This window comes from Lagenorhynchus albirostris, chromosome 12, assembly GCF_949774975.1.
Source record: "Lagenorhynchus albirostris chromosome 12, mLagAlb1.1, whole genome shotgun sequence".
NCBI lineage: Eukaryota > Metazoa > Chordata > Mammalia > Artiodactyla > Delphinidae > Lagenorhynchus > Lagenorhynchus albirostris.
In genome coordinates this window covers 75026286-75044237 of record NC_083106.1, presented here as the reverse complement: position 1 = coordinate 75044237, position 17952 = coordinate 75026286, and the positions used below count along the sequence as shown (strand labels likewise).

The following is a 17952-nucleotide window of genomic DNA, read 5'->3' as shown; positions in this document are numbered from 1 at the left end:
GGTACATACCAGTATACTGCTACTGTGTTATTAAAACAGCCACTTAAATGTTGTACTATTTGACAGTTATATGGCATAATTACATGCTAGATGAGAACATTCATTTTACAAAGTGTCTGTATAAAAAAATTTTAAGTATTTTTAAAAACGTCAAACATTTTAAAATAATGCCCGAGTCAAACTAAAAACTGCAAATAGCAATGAAACCATGACAAGACTGATCATATACTCAAGGCTAAAATGACGATGTGCCTGTGAATTAACATCTCTACAAGACTAAACTTAGAACGACATCTACATTGATCTGATCCAAAAATGTTCCTAGCATCAGACTGGGTGTGTGATAGACAATCATGAAAGAATCTAAGACATTTTAGACAAAACATAAAAGGATCATTATTAAATATTTCTGCTTTATTATTCAGACTCAAGCAAGATATTAATGGAATTCACAGTTGAACTAAATGTGAAACAAACTGGAAAGTTTAATTGATGTTGATGTTAGAAAGAGCTGACCAGAGTTTTGAGAGAAACTTCTAAAATCATCATCGTCAAGTAAAAATGACACATGTATTGGTTTGAGGAAACCCCAGTATGCCCTCCAATAAAGCCTATCCCCACATATAACCTTGTTTAGAAAATGGCATTTACTAGAATTGAAATGTGGCTGATGAATAAAACATTTTGGAATACAGAAAATTAAAACCAACCTATTTGCTTTCCAGCTAACCTGGTTGGTGAGTAATAGCCTCAGATTAAAACACAAAAATGTAGCTTTCAATATAAAATGGTATGTATTTTTAACAACAAGGTTTATTGTAGAAGGAAATGAATGAAAACAGAAGTTCAATAGTCAAAATCACTAAAATTATATGACTTTTCCATTTGAATAAGTTAGGTATGTTCAAATAATTAATTTATTTCAAAATTGCCTGAAAGGAAACAAAGTTGGGTTTAGCAATCTGACTGCTACTCTCTCTTTTTCAAATCTGGAAGGTATCACTGTTTTCCATCTGCAGCTGGGGGCCTAAGCGGTATATCACCACATATATTCAATATAAACACATGATAGAATCCTGTATATGAAGGAGGCCTGGGAGTTCCTTACTATGGCCTGAGGAATAGTTCAGCAGACTACAAAAGATCACATTATCCAAGAAAGGTGACTGCAGGACCTTGGTAATCATTAGAGCATTTTCCTACTCCAGCCCATGTCAGAGGTCTTTGTTGTACCTGATCTTGCTAACACCTGGGCTTATTCTCCCTCATTGGAAAAGTCCAATGACAGGCAAAAGTCAGTAGTAGAACTGAAAAGATTTAGAAATATATGACCAAGCTTTCCATTCTCTCTGGGCTCCACCTAAATTAATAATGTAATATTTGACTCTCAGAGTCAAAAATTAATAGAGAAGCTTTTATCTCTAGAAGCAGGAAAAAGTTGTCTTTAGATTCATATTCCTCATGCTCATTTGTCATTGGTCAACTTCATAGTAGAGTTGGTTGCATATTTTAGGGGAGAAATGGAATATTGTAATTAGTAGAATGAAAGCATGAAGTGTTATAACTTTTAAAGAAAGTTAAATCAATCATTTATGTGCAAGATTAAAGTTCCATGTTAATAAGATACTACACTGTATTGCGTTTATAAGCACCTCATCTTTTCCTCCCAAAGTGAGTACACACACACACACACACACACACACACACACACACACACACATGCATGTGTATGTTGGAAGAGAAGGAGGGAAGATAAATTGGGGTTTTTGGGGAAAAAAACATAATCCATAAAAATTAAAAATCTATACCATTCTATGGAATTCGTATCTTATGGGGTGGGGGGTAGCATATATTTCATAGAAGAGGGATGGCTGCCTTTAAAATAGCATTAAATTAAATTTACAAGGTCATCTTTACTCCAAATGGTGAACACCAAAAAAGTCTATTTGGATACAGTGGGACAAGAATTATTGAACGACAAGAATCTAATACACCACCCCATTTAAAGCAATAGTGTTATCTGGAGGGAAGAACATTGGTGTGGAGGCCTCAGTCCTTGCCCTGATCTATAGTCGTCATTGAGCCATACTGAGTACATTCCTGCCATGAAATTCAAGAAGTAACTATTCAGATCGACAGTAAGTAAAATCCATTAGACATTTATTCAAAAATCCATTGTCTATACTTTTTCACTAATCAATCTTCAATGCTTTTGCCAGTCCTCTTTTCTCTTATTGATAATAAATCTAATACTCTCTTTATTCCTTTTCACCTTCTTTCTGGAACATTTGATCATATTAACAATTCTTTCTTTTTATAAACTCTCCCCAAATAAACTCTGTGGTGTGTTCTCTTGCCTCTCTCCCTTCATACCAAAACCAAATGGCATTTCTCCTCTGTGTACCTAAAGCACTTCCATCTCTGAATATCCAAAGTCTACATGTCACTCAGGACTTATTCTAATGTCATCCTCATGAGGTTTTCATTGCCCCTCCTAGGCAGTACTTTCTCGATTCATTGGAACTTCCATAGCACTCTATACATGCCTCTTTTAGAATATCTACAATTTCCTGCGAGCATGCACTTGCCGCCAGAAGAGTTTTGCATATGACCACCACCACCAGCACTAACTGTTTCCGAGTATCCTGGAATAAAAATGTAGCCACCTAGCACATCACACCTCCTTGCTGGCCCTAATGTACACTGTTCCTCCTTTGTACCACTGCTTCTATTCTGCCTTCCACTAATTATCACCTGAATCCACTTTGGGACCCTTGAAGTACCTGCTGTCCGACAGTCCACCTCCAACTGAGAGAGAATTCTTCCAGCCCCTTTCGTATCACACTCAAATACAGGGCCATCAAATTAGTTCTGAGGCCCCAATATCTTACCTAAAAAGCACCACACGTCGTGTCCCCATATGGCTTATCTATGGACATGAGTACATGGTGGTCTGAGCCAGAAACGAATCTGACACATTGAAATCTCTCCTCCCACTGAATAACTAAGGCCTCATTACTAGGTTAGGTTGTCTTCCACATAAAATGAGCTCATTTCCAAAAAGCCCCACAGTCCCTATTAAAATAGACTTAGAGCACACTCACCAGTTTGTCACATAAGGCTGTATGTATTTACAGTGTAGACTGAAACTGGATTTTGCTCTCCCATCCCCGCTCCACCTGTGCTAATTCCCAACTGCACTGTGGTCAGTGTAAAGGGCAGGCTCCCCATCTATATCACCATTATTTCTCCAATCAACTTCAGCACAGTGCTTCTCATATAGTAGGAAGAGTTAATGATAAAATGCAAATCCAAATTCCATTTTTATCTATTTCTCATGAATTAATATACTGTTATATGAGAAATATCACACTCTACAACTGATTTCTATTAAAATCAGAATACATTTAAAGGAAAATCGAGAGCCAGGGGTTTTTGCTTTCCAAAGCCTTGTTCGATTTTAAGTAAGTGAGAAGTTTAAATTTTTGTAAATAAATGCGTACAAAATAGTTACATTGAGGTAAATTTTCATTTCTTATGCTTTGAAGCCTCTATTTTTAGTCTCTGTAAGATGAGACTAAGGTAGAAAATGGTATATTTTCTAAGAGTTTTGCTTTGGGTGAGATTTTTCTTGGTTCCACAGAGGGGTAATATTCTTCTGGTAGATGTTTCCATATTAAATATCATTCACTAACGTTAAAACAAAGTACTCAAAAAGTCCAAGTTTGGGGAACAAATACAAGACACAGTGAGGAAAACAAGAAATAAATGTTTATTAGCTAAGATTATTGGATTCTTTTCTCAATTAAACAAAATTGATAGGGGAAAAATCTGGTGTCTTCTGTGCAAGAGACTAACTTAAGAGACTTTTTTTGTCTTATAGCTGTTCTCTTCATCACAAACTGAAAATACAATAAAGACAATCAAAATAGACTTCATTATAATTAGTGGAAATATACCATGCATTTCATTACTCCCATGAAGTGTATTTGGACACCCAATAACTGATTATTATGGCCGGTAGTATCTCTAGTTGGGAATCATCATTATATTAACATTTTTATCCTACATCTAAAAATTTGCAGTAAATCGAGTTAGTTTTGCAGGTATGGAAGAGTCTGCTAGATATTTTCCAATATCCACTTTCATTTTCTTTCTTAGTTGTACCTTAATTTTATTTCAAGATATTGCTACCTGACATAAAAACTATCCTTTCCACTTCTTTGGAGCTAGGTGGCCATATCTTGTTCTATTTCTGTATGCTAAATTTATCGCAGTTCAAAATTATATTTTTCCAAACCTTCAGACTTTTTCTCCTTGACTATTTGGTTAAAATACTATACTACATCCTGGCCTCTTGGAGTTTCCAGTCCAAGTTTCCAAAACATCTCTGGTGTGGGATATTGAAGCCAGAAAATTTTTCAGTGTTTCATATTTTGTTTGTATTTAACGTTGTCTGGTTCTTTACTTTTCTGTTTCACTTTCTTTCTTTGTGGCAATTTGGAAGTTCACTAGTTTCATGAATAGGAAAGCCTCAGTATAGAATGGGAACCCAAAACATATGTCCCATGAGATGAATTCTTCTGTGGGGGTGAGACAGGTAGAAGGTTTTTTTTTTTTTCCAACTTTATTGAGATTGGCATATCATGTGAGTTTAATGTGTACAATGTAATGAGTTGATATATGTATATACATTGAGAATGATTACCACAATAAAGTTAGTTAGCACATCCATTGCTCATAGTTATCTTTTTTTGTGTGGTGAGAACTTTTAATACCTACTCTCCTAGCAACTTTCAAGCGTACACTACAGTATTGTTAACTACAGTAACCCTAGATCCCCCAGGACGTATTTATCTTATAACTGGAAGTTTGTACCCTTTGACCACCTTCACCTATTTCCCCCATGCTCCTGCCCCTGGCAACCACCAGTCTACTCTGTTTCTATGAGTCTGGCTTTTAGATTCCACAAATAAGTGAGATCATACAGTATTTGCCCTTCTCTGTCTGACTTATTTTACTTAGCATAATGTCCTCAAGTTTCAATCCATGTTGTCACAAATGGCTTTTGTATGGCTGAATAACATTTTTATATACATATGTATTTCATATTTTCTTTATCCAATCATCCATCAATGGACACTTAGGATGTTTCCATGTCTTGACTACTGTAAATAATGCTGCAATAAACATGGCGGTGAGACATTTCTTTGAGATAGTGATTTCATTTCCTTCAGATACATCCCCAGATGTGGGACTGCTGGATCATATGGTAGTTTTATTTTTAATTTTTTTGGAGAATCTCCATACTGTTTTCCGTCGTGGCTGCACCAATTTACAACACCAACACTGTACAAAGTTTCCCTTTTCTTCACATCCTTGTTATCTTTTGTCTTTTTTATAATAGTCATTCTAACAGGTGTGAAATTATATCTCATTGTAGTTTTGATTCACATTTCCCTGATGACTAGTGATTTTGAGTATTTTTTCATATACCTATGGGTCATTTGTATATCTTCTTTGGAAAAAATGTCTATTCAGGTCCTTTGCCCATTTTTCAATCAGATTATTTGTGGTTTTGTTATTGAGTTATATGAGTTCCTTATATATTTTTATATTAACCCTTTATCAGATATATGATTTGCAAATATTTTCTCCCATTCCATAGGTCACCTTTTCATTTTGTTGATTTTTTTTTCTTTTTGCTGTGCATAAGGCTTTTAATTTGATATAGCCCCACCTATTGGTTTTTTTACTTTGTTTGTGCTTTTGGTGTCATATCCAAAAAGTCTATCTCAAGACTTATGTCAAGGAGTTTTTTACCTATATTTTCTCCTAGGAGTTTTAGTTTCAGGACTTATGTTTAAGTCTTTGTCCAGTTCAAGTTCATTTTTGTGCGTACTGTAAGATAGGGGTCCAAATTCATTTTTCTATACATTGTTATCCAATTTTCCCAAAACCATTTATTGAATAAGAAATATCCTTTCCCCACAGAGTTCTGGCTCCCTTGTAAAATACTGGTTGACCATTTAATGCAGGGGGTTATTTCAGAGCTCTCAATTCTGTTCCATTAGTCTATGTGTCTGTTTTTATTCTAGCATCATACTCTTTTGTTTATTATAGCTTCGTAGTATAGTTTGAGATCAGAAAGTATAACGCTTCCAGTTGTAGTCTTCTTTCTCAAGATTGCTTTGGCTACTCAGTGACATTTGTGATTCCCTACAAATTTTAGGATATTTTTTCTGTAAAATTGCCATTGGAATTTTGATAGGGATTGCACTGATTCTATAGATGGCATTGGATAGTATGGACATTTTAACAATATTAAGTCTTCTGATATGTGAACATGATATATCTTTCCATTTCTTTGTGTCTTCTTCAGTTTCTTTCATCAGTGTCTTCTAGTTTTCAGCATACAGATCTCTCATTTCCTTGGTTAAATTTATTCCTAAGTATTGTATTTTTCTGGATAATATTGTCAATGGATTGTTTTTCTTTATTTCTCTTACAGATAGTTTGTTGTTAGTGTATAGAAATGCAACTGAATTTTGTATGTTGATTTTGTATCCTGCAAATTTACTGAATTTGTTTAATAGTTCTAATAGTTTTTTGGTGGTGTCTTTAGAGTTTTCTATGAATAGTATCATGTCATCTACAAACAGTGACAGTTTCACTTCTTCCTTTCCAATTTGGATGCCTTTTTTTTTCTTGTCTGATTGGCTAGGACTTCCAATACTATGTTGAATAAAAGTGGTGAGAGTGGGTATACTTGTCTTGTTCCTATTCCTAAAGGAAGAGCTTTCAAATTTTCACCATTGAGCATAATGTTGACTGTGGGTTTGTCATATATGGTCTTTTTATTTTTATTTATTTTTTTTTTTTGCGGTACGCGGGGCTCTCACTATTGTGGCCTCTCCTGTTGTGGAGCACAGGCTCCAGACGCGCAGGCTCAGCAGCCATGGCTCACGGGCCCAGCCGCTCCACGGCATGTGGGATCTTCCCAGACCGGGGCACGAACCCGTGTCCCCTGCATCAGCAGGCGGACTCTCGACCACTGCGCCACCAGGGAAGCCACTGTCATATATGGTCTTTTCATTATGTTGAGGTATATTCCCTCTATACCCACTTTGTTGATATTTTTAATTATAAATGGATGTTGAGTTTTGTCAAAAGCTTTTTCTGCATCTATTGAGATAATATAGTTCTATCTTTCATTCTATTTATGTGATGTATCATATTTATTGTTTGCATGTGTTGAACCATCCTGGCATACCAGGGATGAATCTCACTTGATCATGGTGTATGATCCTTATAATATTCTGTTGAATTCAGTTTGCTAGTATTTTGCACCTTTTTTCATCAGGGATACTGATCTGTAGTGTTATTTTCTTGTAGTTTCCTTGTCTGGCCTTGGTATCAGTGTAATGCTGGCCTCATAAAATGAGTTTGGGAGTGTCCCATCCTCTCCTATTTTTGAAGACTTTCAGTTGCATTGGGATTAATTCTTCTATAAGTATTTGGTAGAATTCACCAGTAAAGTTATAAGGCCCTGGACTTTTCTTTGTTGGATGGTTTTTGATTATTGATCCAATCTCCTTAGTCATCATTGGTCTGTTTAGATTTTATATTTCTTTGTAATTCAGTATTGGTATTCTTATATTTCTAGGAATTTATTCATTTCTTCTAGTTTGTCCAATTTGTTGGCATATAATTGTGCATAGTAGTTTCTTATGCTCTTTTGTATTTCTTTGGTATCAGCTGTAATGTCTTCTTTGTCTACGATTTCATTTATACTTTTACTCCCCCCACCCATTTTAGGTTACTGATGTTACAATTTATATTTTTATATTGTGCTTCCAGTAACAAATGATTGTAGTTATAGTTATTCCATACATTTAGTTTTTAACTTTTAAACTAGAATTGTAAGTGATTATGCACAACCATTACAGTATTAGAGAATATGAATTTGACTATGAATTTACCTTTATTGGTGAATTTTATACATTCATATGTGTATGTGGGCAGGGCTGCAGATTGTGCTCTGCAATCATGCCTGGTCAAGTGAGCTCTCAGGTTTATGCTTCCTGACCAGATGGTGCCACTTGCTGGACTTCATGTTCAGGTGGAGCTGCATGCTGTGTTCTGAAGTTGGGCAAGGGCACAGGCTGGGCTTTGCAATTGTGTAGGCTGTTGGTTGGGCTCTACTGTTGGGGGAGGTCACTGGCCAGGATCTCTGGTCAGCAGGACTTCCTGCTATATCACGCAGTTGGGTGGGGCTGAAGACTGTGGTCTTGGTTGGGTTGGGATGCTACCTGGGATCCCTGGTCAGGTGGGGCTGCAGGCTATGCTCCACAATTGGGTGTGATCACTCATTGGACTCCTTTCCTGGGCCAGGCCATAGGCTGTGTTCGGCAATCAGGCAGGGCCTTAGACTGCGCTCTGCTGCTGGGTGGAGTGGTAGGCTGGGCTCCATGATGGCAGGACTATATGCTGGGCTCTAAGGTTGCTCAGGGTCACTGTTCAGTTTCCCTGGTTACATGCAGCCAGAGGCTATACTTATCATTTGGACAGGGCTTCTGACTTGGCTCCCTGCCCAGGGATGTATTCCACAGCTGCCAGGCATCCTGCCCAGGTTTCTCAGAGGGGCAAGACTGAAGGCTATGCTCAACAGTTGAGACTAGGAATCAATTACAGGAAGACAACTGAGAAAATACAAATGTGTGAAGACTAAACAACATGCCACTGAACAACCAATAAATCAATAAAGAAATCAAAGAGAAAATCAAAAATACCTTGAGACAAATGAAAATTAAAACACAATGATACAAAATCTATTGGAAGCAGTAAAAGCAGTTCTAAGAGGGAAGTTTATACTGCTATAAGCCTACCTCAGGAAATGAGAAAAATCTCAAACAATCTAACCATACACCTAAAGGTATTAGAAAAAGAAGAAGAAATAAAACCCAAAGTTAATAGAAAGAAGAAAATCATAAAGATCAAAGCAGAAATAAATGAAGTAGGGCCTTAAAAAAAGAAATAGAAAAGATCAGTGAAACTAAGAGCTGGTTCTTTGAAAAGATAAACAAAATTGATAAACCTTTATCTAGATGATCAGGGAAAAAAACAGAGACAGCCCAAATAAATAAAATCAGAAATGAAAATGAAAAGGAGAATTTAAACCTGGCACCACAGACATACAAAGGATCATAAGAAATTACTACAAACAATTATATGCCAATGAAATGTATGACCTAGAAGAAATAGATAAATTTCTAGAAATGTACAATCTCCCAAGACTAAATCAGGAAGAAATAGAAAATATGAACAAATCAATTATCCTTCTCAAACTGTTCCAAAAACTTAGAGAGGAAGAAACACTCCAAATCCATTATATGAGGCTAGCATAACCCTGATAGCAAAACCACATAATGACAACACAAAAAAAGAAAATTACAGGCCAATGTCACTGATGAACTTAAATGCAAAAATCTCCAACTAAATATTGACAAATTCAACAATACAGTAAAAGGATTATACATCATGATCAAGTGAGATGTAGCCCAGGGATGCAATCTTTTTCTACATCTATTGAGATTTCTGCATCTATCAAAATTCAACATCCATTTATGATAAAAACTCTCAACAGAGTGGATATAGACAGAACATACCTCAACATAATAAAGGCTGTATATAATAAATATACCCAATATCATACTCAACAGTGAAAAGCTGAAAGCATTCAGGAAAAAGACAAGGATGCTCACTCTCACCACTTGTATTCAACATGGTACTGGAAGTCCTAGCCACAGCAATCAGAGAAGAAAAAGAAATAAAAGGAATCCAAATTAAAAGGGAAGAAATCAAACTGTTTGCAGATGGCATGATACTATATATACAAAGTGCTAAAGACACCACCAAAAATCTACCAGTACTAGTAATAAATTCAGTAAAGTTGCAGGCCACAAAATTAATATACAGAAATCTGATGCATTTCTAACACTAATAATGAACTATCAGAAAGAGAATTTAAGAAAACAATCCCATTTACAATTGTATCAAAAAGAATATAATACTTAGGAATAAATTTAACCAAAGAGGTAAAACACTTGTACTCAGAAACCTATAGGACATTGATAAAAGAAATTAAGGTGACACAAACAAATGGAAAGTTTTACTATGCTCATGGATTAGAAGAATTAATATTTTTAAAATGACCATACTGGGCTTCCCTGGTGGCGCAGTGGTTGAGAGTCCTCCTGCTGATGCAGGGGACACGGGTTCGTGCCCCGGTCGGGGAAGATCCCACATCCTGTGGAGCTGCTGGGCCCGTGAGCCATGGCTGCTGAGCCTGCGCGTCCGGAGCCTGTGCTCCGCAATGGGAGAGGCCACAGCAGTGAGAAGCCCGCGTACCGCAAAAAAAAAAAAAAAAGACCATACTACCCAACCAAGGAAATCTACAGACTTGGTGCTCTTCTTATCAAAATTACAATGGCATTTTTCACATAACTAGAAGAAAGAATTCTAAAATTTGTATGTAACCACAAAAGACCCCGAATAGTCAAAGAAATCTTGAGAAAGAAGAACAAAACTAGAGGTATTATGCTCCTTGGTTCCAAACTATACTATACTATAAGTATTCAAAACAACATGGCACTGGCACAAAAACAGACACAGATCAATGGAACAGAATAGAGAGTCCAGAAATAAATCCACACATACATGGTCAATTAATCTATGACAAAAAAGGCAAGAATATACAATGAGGAAAAGATAGCCTCTTCAATAAAAGGTATTGGAGAAACTGGACAGCTACATGCAAAATAATTTTTTTTCTTTCTTACACCATATACAAAAATAAACTCAAAATCTATCAAAGACTTAAATGTACAACCTGAAACCATAAAACTCCTAGAAGAAAACATAGACAGTATGCTCTTTGATATCTGTCTTAACAATACTGTTTTTTTGGAACTGTCTCCTCAGGCAAGGGCAACAAAAGCATAAAATAAACAAATAGCACTACATCAAACTACAAAGCTTTTGCACAGTGAAGGAAATTATCAACAAAACAAAGAGGTGGCCTACTGAGTGGGAGAAGATATTTGCAAACAATATATCTGATAAGAGGTCAATATCCAAAATATACAAATAACTCATGCAACTCTACATCAAAAGAACAAACAACCCAATTAAAAAATGGTCAGATAACCTGAATAGACATTTTTCCAAAGAAGACATACAGATGGAAAACAGATATATGAAAAGATGCTCAACATCTCTAAAATGTAAATCAAAATCACAATGAGCTACCACTTCACACATGTCAGAATGACTATCACCAAAAAGGCAACAAATAACAAGTGTTGGTGAGAATGTAGAGAAAAGTGAAGCTTCATGCATTGTTTTTGGGACTGTAAGTTGATAGAGCTACTATGGAAAACAGTATGGAGTTTCCCAAAATAATTAAAAGTAGAACTACCATATGACCCAGCAATTCCACTTCAGGGCATTTATCCAAAGAAATAATCACTAATTTGAAATATATATGCAATTTTCATTGCAGCATTATTTATAATAGCCAAGATATGGAAGCAACCTAAGTGCTGACTGATAGATGAATGGATTAAGAAGATGTTATATGCGCAGACACACACATACACACACACACAGAATGTTACTCAGCTATTAAAAAAATGAAATCTTGCCAACTGTGACAAATAGATGGTTCTAGAGGGTACTATGCTAAGTGAAATAAGTCAGACAGAGAAAGACAAATATTGCATGATCTCCCCTATACACGGAATCTAGAAAATAAAACAAATGAACAAAACAAAATGAAATTTGATTCATAGATGCAGACAACAAACACGTAGCTGCCAGAGGGCAGGTTTTGGGAGGAGCAAAAAACAGGTGTATGGGATTAAGAGGTACAAACCTCTTAATAAATATTATTTATATAATAAATAAGTCATGGGGATGGAATATTCAGCATAAGGAATATGGTCAATAATATTGTAATAACTTTGAATGGGGACAGATTGTTACTAAACTTATCATGGTGATCATTTCATAATATATGCAAATGTCAAATCATTGTATCATTCACCTGAAACTAACTACATCAACTATACTTCAGTATAATTTTTTATTAGAAATAAATAAATAAATAACATCCTAATACAGTACCAGTGCACTACCTTTTAAACATTAGAGATTCAAAGATGTTTGCCCTGAAAGATCTCACTGCCTACTGGGGATTCAAATATTAAACAAATAATTGAAGTGCAATTCAGGAAGTGCTAAACCAGGACATATAAAATGATTAGGGAAAGAAAAGTCAACTTTTGTTAGGGTGGGTAGAGTATGGAAATCAGAAAAACAGGTACAGAGGAGAAAATACTTGAACCATGCTTTGAAAGATGCAAAGCAATTTTCCATGCAGAAACTGTAGAGAATATCATCTCAAGTAGAGAGACCAACATCTCTATAAAATAGAATTTTGTTTTTAGGAATTTGTCAAGGAGATATTTGGTTGAAGAAGTAGGCAAATTCATATTCCTAAACTTGAGTCATATTTGAAAAACCTATGAGAAACAGGATTATTGGCCAAATTAGACAGAGATTATATACCATCTGTGTTAGCATCATACAAAATGAGGAGAGCAAAACAGCAATGATTCCATTTCCCAAAAAGAGTGAGAGTCTGAAACATAGAATAAAATGTAACATGAAATTCAAAGAGAACTGGGAAAGTTTTAAGAGATAATTTACATTGTAGGAATGTAATTTCCTACGTGTGGCAAATTTCAATTTCTCTTTTGGATAATGAATGGAGAAGTGAGTTGGAAACATGGGTACTTGACAGGAAGAGAAGGAATTTTGACTTTAGAAAAAGAACATAGATTTCACGGAGGAGTGGTATTCCCAATCTGCCTGACAAACTACAAATTTCCACAGCATAAGCCTGAATACCTTTGGAAGCTCAACCAACAAAATGCCTGGCACAGAGATTGGCATGGTACACAGCTAGAGATGGACAAAAAATAACATAAAAAAGATGCTTTGGAAATCACAGATAAGCTAAAGGCCAGCTGACTCCTGGTAAACAGCTGGTTATTAGTGTACTAAGCATTTTATATTTCGTGATGATGACAAGGATTCTAGTAAAGGCTGCTATGGGAAAGATCTAGAAACATTAAAAGTATACTTTATGTTCATAATTTTCTGATTATGCCTTAATTTTCAAAATACGTTTCCACTCCTATTCCACTGATTTTTCTCCCGGTAACCTTCCTACCTCTCTCTAACTAACTCTAAAGCAACGGTCCCCAAACTTTCTGGCACCAGGGACTGGTTTCGTGGAAGACAATTTTTCCTCAGACTGGGGGTTGGAGGGGTGATGGCTCAGGCGGTAATGAGAGCAGTGGGGAGCAGCAGATGAAGCTTCCCTCGCTCGCCTGCCGCTCACCTCCTGCTGTGCGGCCCGGTTCCTAACAGGCTCGGGGGTTGGGGACCCCTGCTCTAAAACATCCACTGCTTGATTTTTCCAAGTTCGTTTCCTCTTCTCAGTGTTATGGCTCTGTAACAGTGACTGCACGGAGGTGACAAAGGCTCTCAGCTACGACACCTCAACCTTCCTTTCTTTTTACCTATAGATGTCTTTATATCTCTATCAATTTTGTCTTCTTCCTCTTCTGTCTTAAGAGATGAAATGTCCTTGGTCCTTTCCAAGGCTGACCTTTCAATCTATCACTTCTGAGCCCATTTGACTCCCAGAACTTTCCTCATAACTTCGCTCTTTCTTCATCACCATCTCTCGTATCTTCCCCGTTGGCTTCTTTCTTCATCTACAAACATGATAAAGGCTTTCTGATGCTAAATAAGTTGCTCCTCACCTCTACCTTCCCACGTTTTTCTTTTCATGCCTGTGAATACCCACAGAAGTAACTCTCGCTCAGTTTCTCCTCCTTCTATTGTTCAATTTCACCTTAACTTCTAGTCTGGTTTCTATCTACACCATTTCAATGAAACTCTTTCTTAAAAATCATGAGGGGGAACCTTCAGGATGGCAGAGGACTAAGATGTGCAGATCACCTTCCTCCCAACAAACACATTAAAAATACATCTACATGTGGAACAACTCCTACAGAACACCTACTGAACGCTGGCAGACCTCAGACCTCCCAAAAGGCAAGAAACTTCCCATGTACCTGGGTAGGGCCGAAGAAAAAAGAAAAAACAGAGACAAAAGAATAGGGACGGGACCCGCACATCTGCGAGGGAGCTGTGAAGGAGGAAAGGTTTCCACACACTAGAAGCCCCTTCACTGGTGGAGACAGGAGGTGGGGGGGGGAAAGCTTCAGAGCCACGAAGGAGAGCGCAGCCACGGGGGTGCGGAGGGCAAAGCGGAGAGATTCCCGCACAGAGGATCGGTGCCGACCGGCACTCACCAGCCTGAGAGGCTTATCTGCTCACCCGCCGAGGCGGGCGGGACTGGGAGCTGAGGCTCGGGCTTTGGAGATCAGACCCCAGGGAGAGGACTGGGGTTGGCGGTGTGAACACGGCCTGAAGGGGGCTAGTGCACCACGGCTAGCCAGGAGGGAGTCCAGGAAAAACTCTGGAGCTGCCTAAGAGGCAAGAGACCATTGTTGCAGGGTGCATGAGGAGAGGGGATTCACAGAACCACCTAAACGAGCTCCAGAGATGGGCATGAAACGCTAAGACTGCTGCTGCCGCCACCAAGAAGCCTGTGTGCGAGCACAGGTCACTATCCACACCTCCCCTCCCGGGAGTCTGTGCAGCCCGCCACTGCCAGGGTCCCAGGATCCAGGGACAACTTCCCCAGGAGAACACATGGCGCGCCTCAGGCTGCTGCAACGTCATGCTGGCCTCTGCCGCCGCAGGCTCGCCCCGCATTCTGTACCCCTTCCTCCCCCTGGCCTGAGTGAGCCAGAGCCCCCTAATAGCTGCTCCTTTAACCCCGTCCTGTCTGGGCAAAGAACAGACACTCTCTGGCGACCTACACACAGAGGTGGGGCCCAATCCAAAGCTGAACCCCAGGAGCTGTGCAAACAAAGAAGAGAAAGGGAAATCTCTCCTACCAGCCTCAGAAGCAGTGGATTAAATCCCCGCAATCAACTTGATGTACCTGCATCTCTGGAATAGGTGATAGACAATGAATCATCCCAAAATTGAGGCGGTGGACTTTAGGAGCAACTGTAGACTTGGGGTTTGCTTTCAGCATCGAATTTGTTTCTGGTTTTATGTTTATCTTAGTTTAGTATTTAGAGCTTATTATCATTGGTAGATTTGTTTATTGATTTAGTTGCTCTCTTCCTTTTTTTATATATATTTTTTCCTTTTTCTCTTTTTGTGACTGTGTATGTATATGCTTCTTTGTGTGATTTTGCCTGTATAGCTTTGCTTTTACTATTTGTCCTAGAGTTGTGTCTGTCTATTTTTGTTTTTGTTTTTTTTTATAGTTTTTAGTGCTTGTTATCATTGGTGGATTTGTTTTCTGGTGTGGTTGCTCTCTTCTTGCCTTTTTTTATATTGTTTTTTTATTTTTAATAATTTTTTTAATAAATTTAATTATTTATTTATTTATTTTTCCTTCTTTCTTTTTCTCCTTTCTCTTCTGAGCCTGACAGGGGCTTGGTGCTCTGGCCGGGTGTCAGGCCTGTGCCTCTGAGGTGGGAGAGCCGAGTTCAGAATATTGGTCCACAAGAGAACTCCTGGCCCCACGTAATATCAAATGACAAAAGCTCTCCCAGAGATCTCCATCTCAACGCTAAGATCCAGCTCCACTCAACAACCAGCAAGCTACAGTGCTGGACGCCCTATGCCAGAAAACTGGCAACACAGGAACACAACCCCACCCATTACCAGAGAGGCTGTTAAAAATCATACTAAGTTCACAGACACCCCAAACACCCCACTGGACACAGTCCTGCCCACCAGAAAGACAAGATCCAGCCTCACCCACCAGAACACAGGCACCAGTCCCCTCCACCAGGAAGCCTACACAACCTACTGAACCAACCTTAGCCACTGGGGGCAGACACCAAAAACAATGGGAACTATGAACCTGCAGGCTGTGAAAAGGAGACTGCAAACACAGTAAGTTAAGCAAAATGAAAGACAGAACACACAGCAGATGAAGGAGCAAGGTAAAAACCCACCACACCTAACAAATGAAGAGGAAATAGGCAGTCTATGTGAAAAAGGATTCAGAGTAATGATAGTAAAGATGATCCAAAATCTTGGAAATAGAATGGAGAAAATACAAGAAACGTTTAACAAGGACCTATAAGAACTAAAGAGTAAACAAACAATAATGAACAACACAATAAATGAAATTAAAAGTTCTCTAGAAGGAATCAATACCAGAATAACTGAGGCAGAAGAATGGATAAGTGACCTGGAAGATAAAATAGTGGAAATAACTACCACAGAGCAGAATAAAGAAAAAATAATGAAAAGAATTGAAGACAGTCTCAGAGACCTCTGGGACAACATTAAACTCACCAACAGTCGAATCATAGGGATCCCAGTATAAGAAGAGAAAAAAAAAAAGGGACTGAGAAAATATTTGAAGAGATTATAGTTGAAAACGTCCCTTATATGGGAAAGGTAATAGTAAATCAAGTCCAGAAAGCACAGAGTCCCATACAGGATAAATCCAAGGAGAACCGCTCTAAGACACATATTAATCAAACTATCAAAAATTAAATACAGGGCTTCCCTGGTGGCGCAGTTGTTGGGAGTCCGCCTGCCGATGCAGGGGACGCGGGATCGTGCCCCGGTCCGGGAGGATCCCACATGCCGCAGAGCGGTTGGGCCCGTGAGCCATGGCCGCTGGGCCTGCGCGTCTGGAGCCTGTGCTCCGCAACGGGAGGGGCCACAGCAGTGAGAGGCCCGCATACAGCCAAAAAAAAAAAAAAAAATTAAATACAAAGAAAATATATTGAAAGCAGCAAGGGAAAAGCAACAAATAACACACAAGGGAATCCCCATAAGGTAAACAGCTGATCTTTCAGCAGAAACTCTGTAAGCAAGAAGCAAATGGCAGGCCATATTTAAAGTGATGAAGGGGAAAAATCTACAAACAGGATTACTCTACCCAGCAAGGATCTCATTCAGATTCGACAGAGAAATTGAAACCTTTACAGAGAAACAAAAGCTAAGAGAATTCAGCACCACCAAACCAACTTTACAACAAATGCTAAAGGAATTTCTCTAGTCAAGAAACACAAGAGAAGAAAAAGACCTACCAAAACAAACTGAAAACAATTAAGAAAATGGTAATAGGAACATACATATGGATAACTACCTTAAATGTATATAGATTAAATGGGACCTCATGAAACTTAAAAGCTTTTGCACAGCAAAGGATAACATAAAAAAGACAAAGAGACAACCCTCAGAATAGGAGAAAATATTTGCAAATGAACTGACAAAGGATTAATCTCCAAAATTTACAAGGAGCTCATGCAGTTCAATATCAAAAAAAGCAAACAACCCAATCCAAAAGTGGGCAGAAGACCTAAATAGACATTTCTCCAAAGAAGATATACAGCTTGCCAACAAACACATGAAAGGATGCTCAACATCACTAATCATTAGAGAAATGCAAATCAAAACTACAGTGAGGTATCACCTCACACCAGTCAGAATGGTCATCATCAAAAAATCTACAAACAATAAATGGTGGAGAGGTTGTGGAGAAAAGGGAACCCTCTTGCACTGTTGGTGGGAATATAAATTGATACAGCCACTATGGAGACCAGTATGGAGGTTCCTTTAAAAACTACAAATAAAACTACCATATGACCCAGCAATCCCACTACTGGGCATATACCCTGAGAAAACCATAATTCAAAAAGAGTCATGAACCACAATATTCATTGTAGCACTATTTACAATAGCCAGGACATGGAAACAACCCCTAAG

General features: G+C 38.1%; 1 long non-coding RNA gene across 1 annotated transcript in view; it reads right to left on the bottom strand.

Annotated features, from left to right (window-relative positions):
• Positions 1-1416: 1416 nt before the first annotated feature.
• The window catches only part of LOC132530804 (uncharacterized), a 142085-nt gene continuing 125549 nt past the window's right edge, over positions 1417-17952 (bottom strand). Inside the window, exon 3 of the long non-coding RNA XR_009543893.1 lies at positions 1417-1483. This is a non-coding gene — a long non-coding RNA (uncharacterized LOC132530804). The remainder of the gene's footprint in view (positions 1484-17952) is intronic.